The following is a 17,805-nucleotide window of genomic DNA, read 5'->3' as shown; positions in this document are numbered from 1 at the left end:
GTGGGGAAAGGAGAAAGGTTAAAGTATTTCTGCTTAAGGGGCTGACACTCTACAAATGACGGAGGACAGACATCAAACTTGTATGGGCATAAAGTACCACCATAACAGAGACTCAAAACCATAAGTGTGATGGTGCAATAATGAAATTATATGAGTGTATATGTACATGTCTATATGATGATTATGCTAACAAAACAATCGCAAAGGATACAAAGATGTCATAAATTTGAATCATCGATACAATTCTCGGCCAATCCACAAAAGTGGGAAACAAATACTGGAGAAAAACATAGATTATCATCCCAAAAGCCCAAACCTAGCTGGAGAAGGAGGAGATCTGCTGAGGAAAAGTGTCATCAAGCCTACGGGGAATTTTAGGTCAACACCATATCAAATGGGAGACAACCCTGCAGGGGATAAGCACAAATAACTGCTCAGAAACCAGGAGAAAACTCTGACTGAGAGCGGATCTGATGGCGATTGGTGAGGAAATCAAAGTCCTACGGGACCATGCCAAATGTTGTAACGAAGTGTTTGAACTCTGCGAGTGTTGATCAATGCTTCCAGGGGTGAAAGAGAAATTGCGCCTACTGCTTGGGGAGAACCAATAATGCTCCACACTTGGGGCTTACCACTTTTGATCCGCTATTGATATTCCTCTTAAATAAAATTGATTGCTTAAGATTCATTCTTTTATAAAAAAATTAATTTAAAAAATGATCATAATGAAATTTAAAACTATTTGGATGAATTTAAATAACAGTAGAAATAATTGGATAAAAGTTCAACTTTATTTAATAGAATGGTAGTCTGTAAATGACAAGACTCCATAGATCTTTACAAAGTTGAAAATGGTAATTTACATGGAAAAGGGTTACATTGAATACAACGATCACTAATCCTTCTACCAACTCTTGATATCCACTGTGCACTAGGGATCAAAATCAAGACTGACAGTTATGCTCAAGAATATCTTCAAGATTGCAGATCAGCAGGATGCGGCTACTTGCCATAATCCCTAATTTTTGCATAAATTACCCCAAGGTGGGGTACTCAATTTGTCGAGATAAATCTTTCTGTTTTATGTCTTTAATTTTTGCCTGGATCGCCCTTTCAGGTTTTCATCTTAGCGAGCTGTTCTTTTATTTTTTAGGCGAAGTATTTCTTGACTGCATCTGTTTTCACGGGACGAGTGAACTCTTCATCCATAGTTGTAAGGATCAAAGCACCGCCTGAAAAGGCTCTCTTAACAACATATGGGCCTTCATAATTAGGAGTCCATTTGCCCCTAGAATCTGGCTAGAAAGATAAAATCTTCTTGAGCACAAGGTCACCTTCTTTGAAAACACGAGGTCTAACCTTCTTGTCAAAAGCTTTCTTCATTATTTATTGATATAACTGACCATGATACATGGCAGTCAACCTCTTCTGCTCAATCAAATTCAGCTGATCAAACCTGGTCTGACACCATTCAGCCTCAGTCAACTTAGCTTCCATGAGCACACATAATGAAGGGATCTCAACCTCTACAGGGAGCACAACTTCCATACCATATACAAGAGAGAAGGGGGTTGCTCCGGTTGAAATGCGGATGGATGTACGATACCCGAGCAAAGCAAATGGGAGCATCTCATGCCAATCCTTATATGTTACCACCATTTTTTGGATGATCTTCTTGATGTTCTTGTTTGTAGCTTCCACAACCCCATTCATCTTAGGTCTGTAAGGAGAAGAATTATGATGTGAAATCTTGAAGTCTTTGAAAAGAGCTTCCACCATATTGTTATTCAAGTTTGATCCATTATCAGTAATAATCTTACTTGGCACAACATAGCGACATATAATTTGATTCTTGATAAACCGCACAACAACTTGCTTGGTTACACTCGCATACGTTTCCGCTTTAACCCATTCTGTGAAGTAATCAATAGCCATCAAAATGAAACAATGTCCGTTCGAAGCTTTGGGCTCAATCATGCCAATTCAATCAATTCCCCACATGGAGAAGGACCATGGGGAGGAAATGACGTTCAATAGTGTCGGAGGAACATGGATTTTATCTGCATATATTTGACACTTGTGGCATTTCTTCACAAACCTGCAACAGTCAGATTCCATTGTCAGCCAATAGTAACATGCTCGCAACATCTTCTTTGCCATTGCATGTCCATTGTAATGAGTACCAAAGGAACCTTCATGGACTTTAGCCATCAACAGGCCTGCTTCGTGTCTATCCACGCATTTGAGCAGAACCATATCGAAGTTTCTCTTGTACAACACATCACCATTCAGGTAGAAATTGCCTGCTAATCTTCTCAAAGTCTTCTTATCTTTCAAAGATGCCCCAAACGGATAAATCTGACTTTGGAGGAAACATTTGATGTCGTAATACCATGGTTTTTCGTCTTTGACTTCTTCAACAGCAAACACATGGGCGGGCCTATCAAGATGCATCACAGTTAAATTAGGAACCTCATTCCAATATTTCACTACGATCATTGATGCGAATGTTGCAAGAGCATCTGCCATTCGGTTTTCATCTCGAGGGATATGATGAAACTCAACTTTTGTAAAGAAAGTTGAAATCCTCCTCGCATAATCTCTATATGGTTTCAAATCGGGTTGATTCGTCTCCCAATCACCTTTGATTTGATTCATAACCAAAATTGAATCTCCATAGACGTCCAAATACTTGATTCTGAGATCAATTGCCTCTTCAAGCCCCATAATGCAAGCTTCATATTCTTCCATATTGTTTGTACACTTGAAAGTTAATCTAGCTGTAAATGGAAATGAGTGTCTGGAGGAGTAATGATTACTGCCTTAATGCCATTGCCATACTGATTAACAGCTCCGTCAAATACCATGCCCCAACGGGAACCAGGTTCTGGCCCTTCTGCAAGCAATGGTTCATCACAATCTTTCATTTTCAAGTACAAGATCTCTTCACCAGGAAAATCATATTGCACTGACTGGTAATCTGCAATTGATTGGTGAGCCAAATGGTCAACCAAGATACTACCTTTGATCGATTTCTGAGATCGGTATTCAATATCATACTCTGATAAAAACATCTGCCAACGGGCAACTCTCCCAGTTAAAGCAAGCTTCTAAAAAATGTACTTGATTAGACCCATTTTGTATATCAACCAAGTGGTATGATTCAACATATATTGATGCAGACGCTTAGCAGCCCAAGCCAATGCGCAACAAGTCTTCTCTAGCATAGAATTCTGAGTCTCACAATCGGTGAATTTCTTACTGAGGTAGTGTAAGACCCTAATTTTGGCCCTAAGATCCCTCATGGCATCATAACATTGCATTTGCATAGCCTCAAGTATCATAAGTATCTTAGTTCCCTTTGCCTTTGGGTGGGATCTCTCTTGTGAGTGGTTTGATATCACCAAGCATGCTTGAATTGTATATCATTGCTTTTCTCATTTTTATCTACTAACCAAAAGCACAAAAATATGTCACTAACATTTGTAGCTTGAGCAGTCACAAGGTCAAAAAGCTTCTAGGAGATCCTTTGTGCAATGACATGGTCAAGAGAAGATGAAAGCAAGCATGGTAATGGTTCCCAAAGCTCTCATTCATCAAATATTCCTCCCAAGTATCTCAATTCATCATTTTGATCAAAGCAAGTCAAGGGGTTTGAGGTTTGTTTCCCAAGGAAATCCTAATTCATCTGATCATCAACAATGCCTTGCCCATGAAGCAACCTCAACCCATGGTCAAATAAAATCAAGGGAAGTTATTTAATTCACCACTTCATTCATATTTGAACTTATTTGAGTGCCCTCAATCATCAACTCATCAAGATATGAGTTGTGGACTTGAGAAGTTGATCAGTCAATTCATCTGACTATTTTGAAATGCACTGAGACCTAACTTTTTATGTGTTGGTCAAATGGAGATGACCCCAAGAGAAAAAATGTTCTTAAGAACAATATTAACAACGTTAATTTTCATCAAAATTTGATTTGAAGCTTGGAAGGTCATCATCCATTCCAAGACATTATAAGTCATTTTGACTGAAACCCTAATTTTGGGCCAACTTCCCAAGAACATAACTCATTCATTTTTCATGATTTTGAAGTGAGACTTAATGCATTTGAAATATTATTGTGTCTAATTCCAATGTTATGTTGAGAAAAATTGAAAAATCTCAAAAGAAATACATGTGATAATGCAAAACATTATAGGTCACTTTGGGCCAAATGCTTTGAAATGTGAAAAAGTCCAACTTCAAGTGCCCATAACTTCTTCATTAAAAATCCAAATGATGCAAAATGTAAGACCAAATTGATTGTCTTGAAACGATCTACAAGTTTCATGTTGAAGATTTTATCATTTGGAGCTTGCATCATTGAAACAGAAGGGCTTGAACATTGGCCAAATTTGGAAACTTCACATATGCATGCTTTGCACCCTACACTTCAAGCTCAAATTTCACTAATTTCCAAGGCCCAATTGGAGTTTTGATCAACATAGCATTTGTTCCTTATGCAAAAAGCTTTCTAACCATTACTCATAAGGTTGCATTTGGAGTTTGGAAGCATCATTTTCGAAGACATGAAGAATTAGGTGCATTTTTGAAAACTTGATCCAATTGCCATGCATGAGCTGATTACACCTAAATTGCACGTCCATTTCATTCATTCATGACCTCAGCTTGCCAAGCCATGTGGAATTGGGCCCTCCATGCGCCTGTATAGGCCCATGCATGGAGGCCCTTTTCGTTCATGCAAATTTGAAGTCACACATTCAGCATTGCTTACAGCTCTCTCCATCTATAAATACCATGCCATAGCTCTTCAATTCTTCAACCTAATGGTGCCTAAATCCCTGCTGAATTGAATCCCCGCCCATACCAAAGGAACAAACTTCATTTTTCTCTAAAAATTTCAGATCTGAAATTCAATTGCATTGGTTGATTTTTAAGATCTAAAGTTCCTAGACCTTCTTCATTTGATCTATTGAAGCTTCTGTTTGCAAAAGGAACCAAAGAGAGTGACTCAATTCTTCACAATCCAAAGGTTTTGCTCAACTGAATTTTTCTTCGAATCTCATCATACATTACTCCATTTGCCTCGATCTTGTGTTGTCTGAAGTCCTCTCTATAGAGGCATCATTATTGTGTGCTTAATTGTTGGAATCGAGCAAGTTCAGTTGAACACCACCAAAGTTCCATCTCTGATTTCTCTCTTAATAGGAATCTAGAGTGAAATTGAGTGGCATAGGAGTGACGTACATCACTCCACCTTTCGAATGGTACCTGGATCGTGCATTTTAGTTAACATTTTTTGACCTGTAAATTTTGGCCTTTACCGGAGCTAGCCGGAGAAGACGGTGGCGCTGGCCACCGTCTGGTCAAAATATTAAAAATGCCAAAAATATTTTGACCTTTGTTTAATATTTTAATTCAAGTTTATTTTCAAATATTAAAAATGCCAAAAATATTTTGTGTATTTCTTGACTTCCAATCTTCATCTTACTTCTGTTTTCTATTGATTGACCTTGATCTTCCCTATCTTTGGTCAAACTTTGTTGATTGGTACATTCCATTTCATTTAATGCACTTTATTTCTTCATTTCCATTATTCATCTTCTTCTTCTTCTTCTTTTCTTTTTTGATCAATGAGTTAAAGTTTGATAGTTAGCATTGATTAGGGAGGTTTAATCTTCCTTGATTCAAATCTAATTCATCTTGATCAAATGATCAAGTGAATGGCTTTGCATTAAGGATAGATTGCTTTCTAAATCATGCAAAGGACTTAAACCAATACAAGATCATTTCTCATCCTTCTTTTTGGCATGGCAAGTTGTTGGAGTTTGATTCACTAATCAAGACCTCTAACTTGTGTTGTTGCCTACATTATTATTGACCGGCCGCAGGTAGTTGTGACTTCTACATAAGTCCAATTACGATTGCTTAACATAGCGCTAAATTTGCCTTATGCCACACTAACTACTAACACTAATCATTAACTATTAACATTTACTTTTTGCTCTTTACTTTATGCAATTTACTATTCTTGTACATATTATTCATTTGATTTTTTCTTTGCTCATTTGAGCACATGTTTATGTTAATGCAATTTGCCTTTTGCTCACTTGAGCACATAATTGTGTATATATTTTTTGTGTCCTTTTTTTTGTTTTGATTGTTGTGGACCAAATGCAAGAAATTGACAATTGGACTTAGATCTTAGGACTTTCCCTATGCGAATTTGGAGTCAAAGAGCAACTAGGCATATGAGCCTTTAGAATACTATAAAAGTCAAAGAGCAACTAGGCATTGGGCCTTTAGAATGCTATAAATGTTGAAGATGGATTAGAAGGACCAAATCTCTAAACCCACTCTTGTCCATTCTTGACTTACATCATGGAACTTTTAATGTGTGTGCTTTAGCGCTAGGGAATTCCATGAGAGATCAAATTGAAGAACCATTGCCATGTTCATCCAAAGTGAAAGATACAAGCTACATTGAGGATCCCCTAAGGAGCTTGTTTGATTGTTTTGATTGTTTGAGCTTACTATCATTTTGCTTGCATATTCCAAAGGATGGGAGCTACTTTGATCATCAATATGATCTCAAGAGAGGAACTCCATTTGTGGTTTTGTTTCTTATCCCTTATCTCTTGTAAGATTAGGACCTTAGCCATTCTTCTTCTTCCTTCCACTCTAACTCAAGCCAAAAACTCTTTGTGCAAACATTTAACCCTTCTTTTCAAACATTAGATATGCTTTTGATTTTCAAACTTTCTTTTCATAACACTTATTTTGAATTGAACTTCTAAGTCAACTTTGACCATATTTTGTACATACTTTTCATTGGTAAATATAACTCATTCAAATACTTTTGTGGTTTCAATGGCCACCCTCTTATTAAAACTTTTCATAACCATTAGCTATTAGGTTTGAGTTCTCCTTGAGGTGAATATAATACTCACCTATATCCTTAGTGATGGACAATGAGTCTTCCATGCTTATTATAGGGTTAACCCCTCACTAGCATGTTGAAGTTATCCTCACATGGTGGATTTGTGGTTTTAGGTTGAGTTTTCTCCCTTGGATAACAAAAGACCTTAAGGCTTTTGGACTAATCAATTCACCAACTCATTTTTGAGATTTTTACCCCGAACTACGAGGTTTTGATCCTAATCTTTTTTAAGATGGTACGTAGGCAATGGGTTTATCCATCCAAACACAAAATGTAAATAAACTTGTATATTCTCTTCTCACCTCTTCAATCATGTTTGCACAAACAATTTTTCACAAAGTACCAACCTTACAACAAGTATGAAAAGGGCTCCCTAGGAGTACCTAGGATGTTTTGGGTGCTTAAAATCTTCCCATTGCATAACTAACCCCCTTCCCCGATCTCTGACATTTTTACTAGTTTTTGATTCGATAAAACTTTTAGGTTTTTATTCGCTTTCTAACCATTCCTTTGGATAAATAGAAGTGTGGTGGCGCCTCGACTTGTATGGTTTACCTTGGATTTAGTCAATATCTCTAATGGTAACGAATACCCCGCTACAGAAAAGTGGCGACTCTGCTGGGGAAATTTGCCTAGAGGATTTTGCCTACTTTTCATATTTGTTGTATTGTTGTGTATATTGTTTTGTGACATATTTTTTGTGCAATTTGGGATTATTGTATTGTATTGTAATGATTGAATTGCTTGAATATTAACGCCTCGTATGCTTGGTGATCTTTGTGAGATGAGTTCTATACCCGAACTCGAGTTCACTTAGGATAGGAGAATGTCATAGTCTTGTTGACTTGTGTGGAGTTATTCCTTAGCAAGTTTACTTGCAAGCCCACTCACTTGGTGGAGGTCATGTTGGGATCAATAATGTCACACAAGTAGTTGTGGTTAGACATTACTCTTTCCAATATAGACCTTAGAAGCCAAGGACCTTAGTTTACCAAGCCCATATTGGCCTATTCTTAGGATGTAGTGCGAAAGTCGTTCAAGTGTAATATTTGATACGATTGTTACGCGATACTAAACTCATAAGAGTCTCTCTTGAGAATATTTTTGGAATATGAGTAGTCGTTTATCCGATAATATCCGAAAGATGAGATGATGATTATGGGAACCTCTTGTAGAACATGGTTGGCAGGTTTAAACCCTAGTACACTCCCTTTGGGTGGTTCTTAACCGAGACTCCATGCTCGTGACTTGCAACAAACCCTTGATTCATGGTTGATCCGTTCTTGTATCCTTAATATCAATGGAACTTGGGTGTTGATAAGGTGTAAACCATAATCCACCAAAATGGATGATTGATATTAAGGATGACAGGATCCATCCCATGAACTTTGTTTGGTGTGCTTTGCTTGACCCTTGAGTGTGATTGCTGCATTCATGCATTCATGCACTCATTTGCATCCATATCATCAATAATGAGAAAATTTTCAAGGAACTTAAGAGGTTTATTTGCAAATTTTCAAACATGGAAAGACAAAGAAGGAATAAAAAGAAGTACAGTTTCAGACAACCAGACTTGAAAGAGTTAAGGAATTTGACATCCTATGTACTAGATCCCTTTGGTTTCAAGGCTCGTTTTGGGAAGCTTCTATCTGTTATGACTACTCAAGTGGACGAAGGATTAATGAGTGTATTGGGGCAGTTTTATGATCCCTTGTACCGTTGCTTCACATTTCCGGATTTTCAGCTTTTACCCACGCTTGAGGAGTATGGCTACCTTGTGGGTATACCTATTCTAGACTAGTTGTCGTTCAATGGCTTATAGAGTATTCCTAATTCTCAAGAGATAGCTGACATGTTGCATATAGATGAATCTCTGGTTGGTGCGCATATGACCACCAAAGGTGGAATTCAAGGTCTCCCTTCTGAGTTCCTCATTGCTCAAGCTGCTATGTATGGGAATGCCATGAGTGAGGACGCCTTTGAAGCCATATTTGTGCTTCTCATCTATGGGCTAGTGTTATTCCCCAACATCGACAAGTTTGTGGACGTGAACGCTATTAGGATTTTCTCTACTCTTAATCCCGTTCCGACTCTGTTGGGTGACACTTACTTTTCTTTGCATATGAGGAATGCAAAGGGTGGTGGTACCATTGTGTGTTGTTTGCCTCTGTTGTACAAGTGGTTTATTTCTCACTTGCCACTGACGGTCGCCTTCAAGGAGAACAAAGGATGTCTACGGTGGTCCACGAGACTTATGTCTCTCACTAATGATGATATCTTTTGGTACAATCGTGTGTATGATGGTGTGCAAATTATCGACTCTTATGGTGAATTCTCCAATGTGCCTCTTCTTGGTACATGTGGTGGGATTAACTACAACCCTGTTTTGGCACGTCGGCAGCTTGGGTTCCCCCTAAAGGACAAACCCAATAACATTCTGTTAGAGGGTGTGTTCTTTCAGGAGGGTAAAGATCCCCAAGGCTTGAAGGGCAGGATGGTCCGTGCTTGGCGCAAGATCCATAGGAAAGGAAGGAAGGAGCTAGGTCCAAAGAATTGTATCGCTTTGGAGCCTTATACTTCTTGGGTTAGGAGGAGAGCTTCCGAATACCTCATGCCTTATGAGTATCTGAGACCTACACCTTTGGTAGTGGTTGAGCCTTCAACCCTCCCTGACCAAGGAGTAGAGGAGTTGAGAGACGAAGACCGTTCACGTGCTTGGATCTGTGAACGAGAGGAGTTGCTTCAGCAGATCAAGGAGAAGGATGCTTTGATTGAGTTTCTCGAGCATCAGGTTATTGATGATCCTGATGATGCATGGACTTCTCTACTTCCTCAGTCTTCCAAATTTTGGAAGAGGAAGTACGATCGACTTTCCAAGGAGAAGGCAGATATGGAGGCAGCCTATGAGGAGGAGGTGAAGAGGCTTCGTGCATCTTATCTTCCAGTCTCTCGAGCTTTAGATTATTGTTTCTAGGGATCCATAGGATGATCATTTTCCTTATCTCTTGTATTATATTTGGTTACCAATGTTGCACTTCTTTGATGTAAAAATATTTTCCAGATACTATTGATATTGTATTTCCATATGTGATAAATGTTTAATATATCCAATATTTGAAAATAGAACTCTAAAAGTTCCTCTGATAAATAAAAACAAATCATATGCACAAGCATTGCATGCATCATGTGCATAAGCAGGTTTTGCTCCAGGCTTCTTGTTCTATCGTCTAACTCTGTGTTCTTCATTTATTTTGAAGACAAGCTGACTCACCGGTACTACACCAGAGCCAACAAATCGAGACTGATGGATCATTTGGAACAAGAGAACCGCGAGCTGAAAGAAGAAGTAGCCAGACTGACTGCCCTGATGGAATCATTCATGGCTGCCCAGAGCCAGTCTTCTCCGACGCCTTCAACTCCTCCCCAGAGGACAGTCATCTCTGAGATCGTCTCTTCAACTGTGCCTGCGGCCAGCGCACACTTTGCTACAACGGCCATGCCAGCCGGATTCCCGTGGGGGATGCCTCCTAATTTCATGCCTGAGGGCCCTACACCTACTTTTACTTCTCTGTCGGCATCTAGCCGGGTCCTTGTTGTTCCTCCTCCTATCGTGCATACTATGCCCAGAGTAGACGACACCATCTATCATTCTGAGCCGTCTGAGGGCCCAGATGTCTATGAGAAGATGGACGCTATGAACGATCAGTTCTTTGAACTCCGCAAGGAATTGAAAACTCTTAGAGGAAAGGATCTTTTTGGCAAGTCTGCTGCCGAACTCTTCTTGGTTCCTAATGTGAAGATCCCTATGAAGTTCAAGGTCCCTGATTTTGAAAAATACAAGGGAAATACTTGCCCTCTCAACCACCTGGTCATGTATGCCAGGAAAATGTCGACTCAGACTGACAACGACCAATTGCTCATCCACTACTTACAGGACAGTTTGTCTGGTACTGCCATGCGTTGGTATATGGGCTTGGACAGTGCGAACATCCGATCCTTCAACGACCTTGGCGAGGCCTTCGTCAAGCAGTACAAATACAATATGGATATGGCTCCCGATAGCGATCAATTGAGGGTCATGTCCCAGAAGGACAAGGAAACATTCAAAGAGTACGCCCAGAGGTGGCGAGAGTTAGCAACACAGATAGTGCCCCCGCTGGAAGAGAAAGAGATGACCAAGATCTTTTTAAAGACCTTGAGTTCTTTTTATTACGAGCGGATGATTGCCAACGCTCCTTCTGACTTCACCGAGATGGTGAACATGGGGATGCGATTGGAAGAGGGGTCAGGGAAGGGCGTCTGACCAGAGAAGAAGGCTCTTCTACCAAACGGTATGAGACGTTTGGGAAGAAGAAAGATGGTGAGCCACATGCTGTGACCTCCCATGTTAAACCAAGAAGACCCTCTATGAGGAGGAAGACCGCGCGTCCTACCGGTAATCAGCACCAGGTGGCTCATATAGCACCTGTCTTCAGAGATAATCAGCAATTTCAACATCATAATAATCAGCAACAACATCCGCAATATCAACAACAACAACACCGTCCGCAACAGCAGGCCTACCAGCCTCGAAACAACAACAATACCAGCACCAGTTACGAGAGGAAAAGGGTCACCTTCGATTCTATTCCGATGACGTATGTAGAATTATATCCCTCTTTGATAGAGAGGAAGTTAATTACACCACGAGACCCACCGGCTATACCTACTAACCCTTAGTGGTGGTACAAGCCTGAGCTTCACTGCGTATACCATTCTGGTGCTCCCGGACATGACGTGGAGAATTGCTACCCTTTGAAGACCAAGGTTCAAGACCTTGTGAGGTGTGGCATTCTGTGTTTCGAGGACGTAGGTCCTAACGTGAAGAAGAACCCATTGCCTGAGCATGGGAAATCTGTCAACATGGTCCAGGGCTGCCCTGGCAAGTACAAAGTCAAATACGTCAGTCATATTCGACAATCTCTGGTCGAGATGCATAGATTTCTATGTGATTATAGCCATTATGAGCATGACCACGATAAATGCTGAGTCTGTTCTGTTAATTAGAGAGGTTGTCGCCAGGTGCGCAAAGATGTTCAAGAAATGATGGACGAGGGAGTCATTGAGATCCTTCAAAACAGAAATGTTGACGAAGATGCTGATGAGGTCAACGTTATTTCTCCAGTATTCCGAATACCCAAGCCTGTTATCATCAAGTATGATGGTAGAAGCAGAAGGCTTCTCCTGCTTTGACCATTAAGCCAGCCGACCCTGTACCGTATTCTTCTAAGAAGGCGGTCCCCTATCGCTACAATGCTATAGCATTGGAGAATGGGAAAGAGGTTCCCCTGCCCTCTTCATATATTGTTAATATCGCCGACGTCAGCGTGTTTTCTCGGCTCCTCCAAAGCCGCAAGCTAATGCTCGAAGGAATGATACTGCTGATTATGCTGAACGCCCGATTGGGAATGCTGTGAACGCTCCGAATCCGGCACTTGTTGCTAAACCTACCTCTACGTTGAGAACTCCTGCTTTTGTTGACCCGAGTGGCAATACGAAAGAAGACTATGATGAGATTCTAAGGCTCATCAAGAGAAGTGAGTACAACATTGTAGATCAGCTTCTACAAACGCCATCCAAAATTTCTATACTATCATTGCTGATGAATTCAGAACCACACCGAGAAGCTCTGCAGAAGGTGTTGGATTTGGCGTATGTAGATCACGATGTCACAATTGAACAATTCGACAGTATTGTTGCAAACATTACCGCTTGTAACAATTTGAGCTTTTGTGATGCTGATCTCCCCGAGGAGGGAAGAGACCACAACTTGGCATTACACATATCTATGAGTTGCAAAGATGACGTCGTGTCCAATGTGCTGGTGGACACTGGGTCATCATTGAATGTATTGCCGAAGTCCACTCTTGCAAAGTTATCATATCAGGGGCCTCTCGTGAGGCAGAGTGGAGTAGTTGTGAAAGCTTTCGATGGGTCGCGTAAAACTGTGATTGGAGAGGTTTATCTCCCAGTCAAAATTGGACCAAGTGATTTCCAGATTACCTTCCAGGTTATGGACATTAACCCATCGTATAGCTGTCTCTTAGGCAGACCATGGATTCACGAGGCAGGCGCCGTGACATCCACCCTACACAAGAAACTGAAATTTGTGAAAAACAAGAAACTGGTGGTGGTAGGGGGAGAAAGGGCTCTCCTGGTTAGCCATTTGTCTTCCTTCTCTTATATAGATGCTAAGGATGAAGTTGGAACGCCGTTCCAAGCTTTATCTATTGCCGAGCCTATAAAGATGAGAAGTTGGCCATTGAGCATGGTGCAACTACCGGATTAGGGCAAATGATCAAGGTTGAAGACAACAAATCTCGAGCTGGCATAGGCTACTCTTCTGGTGTCTTCAACAAGCAAGGATTGTTCAAGAGTGGTGGATTCATCCACACTGGTCAAGATGAACAGGCTGCTGCCATTCTAGAAGAGGATGAAGAGGATTCTGGCAACTTCATCATCCCTGGAGGGATCTGCAATAATTGGGTCGCTGTTGATATTCTGACAGTTATCCATAAGTCAAAGTAATGTTCATTGTGTTTGAAAACCCTTCTCCCATGCCAAAAGGAGAAGTGATGAAATTGTTGGTGCATAAATACAATGATATTTTCATTCAATAAATTCATGTTAAATGTTTGTTTTTCCAATTATTTTCCCTTTTTGCTTTTTGCATGAAATTGGTGATCACATAAAACCCTAAAAATAAGAATAGAATCAATCTTTTCATCTGCATAATGATTTGCCTTGTTTGAATTCTAAAATCTTTTATATCCAAAATCATTATGCAGGATGATCAAACCCATTGAACATAATGATCCAACACCATCTCCCAACTTTGAATTTCCTGTATTTGAGGCGGAAGAAGATGATGTTGAAGAGATTCCTGACGAGATTACCCGTCTACTTGAGCATGAAGAGAAGGTCATTCAGCCGCATCTTGAGAATCTGGAAACAGTCAACTTGGGGTCTGAAGATTGTGTGCGAGAAGTGAAGATTGGGGCACTCCTGGAAGAGTCTGTTAAGAAGGGGTTGAATGAGTTGCTACGAGAGTATGTTGATGTCTTTGCCTGGTCATATGAAGACATGCCTGGTTTGGATACAGATATTGTGCAATATTTCTTACCTTTGAAGCCTGAGTGCACGCCTGTGAAGCAGAAGCTCAGAAGAACTCATCCCGATATGGCAGTGAAGATCAAAGAGGAAGTTCAGAAGCAAATTGATGCGGGGTTTCGGGTGACTTCTACATATCCTCAATGGGTGGCCAATATTGTGCCCATGCCTAAGAAAGATGGAAAAGTCCGAATGTGTGTGGACTATAGAGACTTGAATAAAGCTAGTCCAAAAGATGATTTCCCTTTACCACATATTGATATGTTGGTAGATAATACAGCTAAATTCAATGTCTTCTCATTTATGGACGGATTTTCCAAATATAATCAGATTAAAATGGCACCCGAGGATATGGAGAAGACAACATTCGTCACACCTTAGGGAATATTCTGTTATCGAGTGATGCCCTTCGGTTTGAAGAACGCCGGAGCCACGTATCAACGAGCTATGACTACCTTGTTTCATGATATGATGCACAAGGAGATCGAAGTATATGTTGATGATATGATTGCAAAGTCAAGAACGGAAGTTGAACATGTAGAACACTTGTTGAAGCTTTTTCAGCGCTTGAGGCAGTATAAGCTTTGTTTGAATCCTAACAAGTGTACATTTGGAGTCCGTTCCGGAAAGTTATTGGGCTTTATTGTCAGCGAAAGAGGTATTGAGGTTGATCCTGCAAAGGTCAAAGCAATATAAGAGATGCCTGCGCCCAAAACTGAGAAGCAAGTCCGAGGTTTTCTTGGCCGCTTGAATTATATTTCCAGATTTATATCCCACATGACTGCCACATATGCGCCAATATTCAAGCTCCTTCGGAAAGATCAGTCTCATGATTGGACCGAGGATTCCCAAAAGGCCTTTGACAGTATTAAAGAGCATTTGTCTGAGCCTCCGATTCTGTCTCCGCCTGTGGAAGGGAGACCGTTGATTATGTATCTGACAGTTCTTGAAGACTCAATGGGTTGTGTCATTGGTCAGCAAGACGAATCAGGGAAGAAAGAGTATGTTATCTACTACCCGAGTAAGAAGTTCACTGATTGTGAGTCTCGATACTCAATGCTTGAGAAGACATGTTGTGTTTTGGCTTGGGCTGCTAAGCGCTTACGCCAGTATATGTTGAATCATACGACTTGGTTGATATCCAAAATGGATCCAATCAAGTATATCTTTGAGAAGCCTGCTTTAACTGGGAGGATTGCCCGTTGGTCGATGTTGCTATCCGAGTATGATATTGAGTATCGAGCTCAGAAGGAGATTAAAGGTAGTATTTTGGCTTACCACTTGGGGCAGTGATTATTACTCCTCAGGGCACACATTTTCCTTTTACAGCAAGGCTAACTTTCAAATGCACGAATAATATGGCTGAGTATGAGGCCTGCATAATGGGATTGGAAGTGTGTATTGATCTTAGGATCAAGCATCTCGATGTTTATGGTGATTCGGCCCTTGTTGTTAATCAGATTAAGGGTGAATGGGAGACGAATCAGCCTGGCCTCATCCCATATAGAGATTATGCGAGGAGGATTTCAACATTCTTTACTGAGGTTGACTTCCATCATATTCCTCGAGATGAGAATCGGATGGCAGATGCTCTTGCTACACTTGCTTCGATGATTGTGGTCAGACTTTAGAATGAAGTTCCTAATATCACTGTGATACGCTTGGACAGACCAGCCCATGTATTTGCAGTAGAGGAGGTGCAAGATGATAAGCCATGGTATTATGATATTAAGTGTTTTCTTCAATGCCAGATGTACCCGCCTGGGGCATCTGTGAAAGATAGGAAGACTTTGAGGAGATTGTCAGGCAGTTTCTACCTCAATGGCGATGTGCTTTATAAGAGGAATTTTGACATGGTTCTGCTCAGATGCGTGGATAGACACGAAGCAGACCTGTTAATGACTGAGGTCCATGAGGGTTCATTTGGTACTCATTCCAATGGACATGCCATGGCTAGAAAGATGTTGAGAGCATACTACTATTGGCTGATAATGGAGTTTGACTGCTGCAAATATGTGAAGAAATGCCACAAGTGTCAGATTTATGCGGATAAGATTCATATTCCCCCGACACTTCTGAATGTGAATTCATCACCATGGCCTTTCTCCATGTGGGGAATTGACATGATCGGCATGATAGAGCCGAAAGCGTCCAACGGTCACAGATTTATTCTCGTAGCAATTGATTACTTCACCAAGTGGGTTAAAGCGACATCGTATGCTAATGTGACCAGGCAGGTGGTCGTGAAGTTTATCAAGAATCAACTCGTATGTCGTTATGGTGTGCCAGATAAGATCATTACTGACAATGGATCTAACTTGAACAACAAGATGATGAAAGAGTTGTGTAGCGAGTTCAAGATCTCATATCATAATTCTTCTCCCTACAGACCCAAGATGAATGGGGTTGTTGAAGCTGCCAATAAGAACATCAAGAAGATTATCCAGAAGATGGTTGTTACGTATAAGGAATGGCATGAGATGCTGTCATTTGCTTTGCATAGATATCGTACATTTGTCCTCACTTCAACAGGGGAAACCCCTTTCTCTCTTGTTTATGGCATGGAGGTTGTGCTCCCAGTAGAGGTGGAGATCCCATCAATGAGAATCTTGATGGAAGCCAAGTTGGCTGATGCTGAATGGGTTCAGAGTCGTTATGACTAGCTGAATTTGATTGAAGAGAAGAGATTGACTGCCATGTGCCATGGTTAGTTATATCAGCAAAGGATGAAGAAATCCTTTGATAAGAAGGTTAAGCCTCGTGCGTTCCGAGAGGGTGACCTTGTGCTCAAGAAAGTTGTCTTTCGCACCCGATTCCAGGGGCAAGTGGACTCCAAACTATGAAGGTTCATATGTTGTTAAGAAAGCCTTTTCAGGCGGTGCTTTAATACTTACAACTATGGATGGGGAGGATTTCGCTCGTCCTGTGAATTCAGATGCAATCAAGAAATACTTCGCCTAAAAATAAAAACATAATAGCTCGCTAAGTTGAAAACCCGAAAGGGCGGCTTAGGCAAAAATGAGCGTCTCGGTGGATTGAAAACCCGAAAGGGTGATCCAGGCAAAAGTTAGAGACATAAAAAAAATGAATATATATCCCGCTAGATTGAGTACCTCACCCTGGGGAAATCTAGGCAAAAATTAGGAGTTTGGCAAGTAACTGCATCCTAACAAGACTTTGTTCCACAGAATGTCATCTGTCAGAGCTTCTCGCTCAGTCATTATCAACTGAAGCTTCAAATACATCGGATTCAGAATTGGTGGAGAAATGGTCATTATGTTCAATGTAGCCCTTTTCCAATATATATCACCAATTTCAAATTTGTAAAGATCTATGGAGCCTTGCCATTTGCAGACTACCATTCCATCAAATAAATTTGAGCCTTTACCCATTATTTACACTCTTATTTGTTTTTCATTCAACAAATATTTTGCATGTTTTAATTGAGAAATATCATTGTTTTAAATTTTTCCTAACTTATTTTTAAACAAAGTGAGCATTCACAATGATAAAAGGACACTGGGGATGTCTTCAGTGCTCTCCCGAAGATGGTATGATTCTCAACAGGGTAAGACATTTGTTCATATTCTTGGCATGCTTGTGTCCTCTTCCTCCAGAGCCTTTTGTGGTTTTTCTCCCGAGCAAGGTGTTTGGTAAAGATATTCAGCCCTCCTTCCTCTTCAGCAGATGTGATCTCTTTGGTATGGCA

This window comes from Lathyrus oleraceus, chromosome 7, assembly GCF_024323335.1.
Source record: "Lathyrus oleraceus cultivar Zhongwan6 chromosome 7, CAAS_Psat_ZW6_1.0, whole genome shotgun sequence".
In the NCBI taxonomy this organism is placed as follows: Eukaryota; Viridiplantae; Streptophyta; class Magnoliopsida; order Fabales; family Fabaceae; genus Lathyrus; species Lathyrus oleraceus.
Note: the sequence above shows the minus strand (reverse complement) of the source record.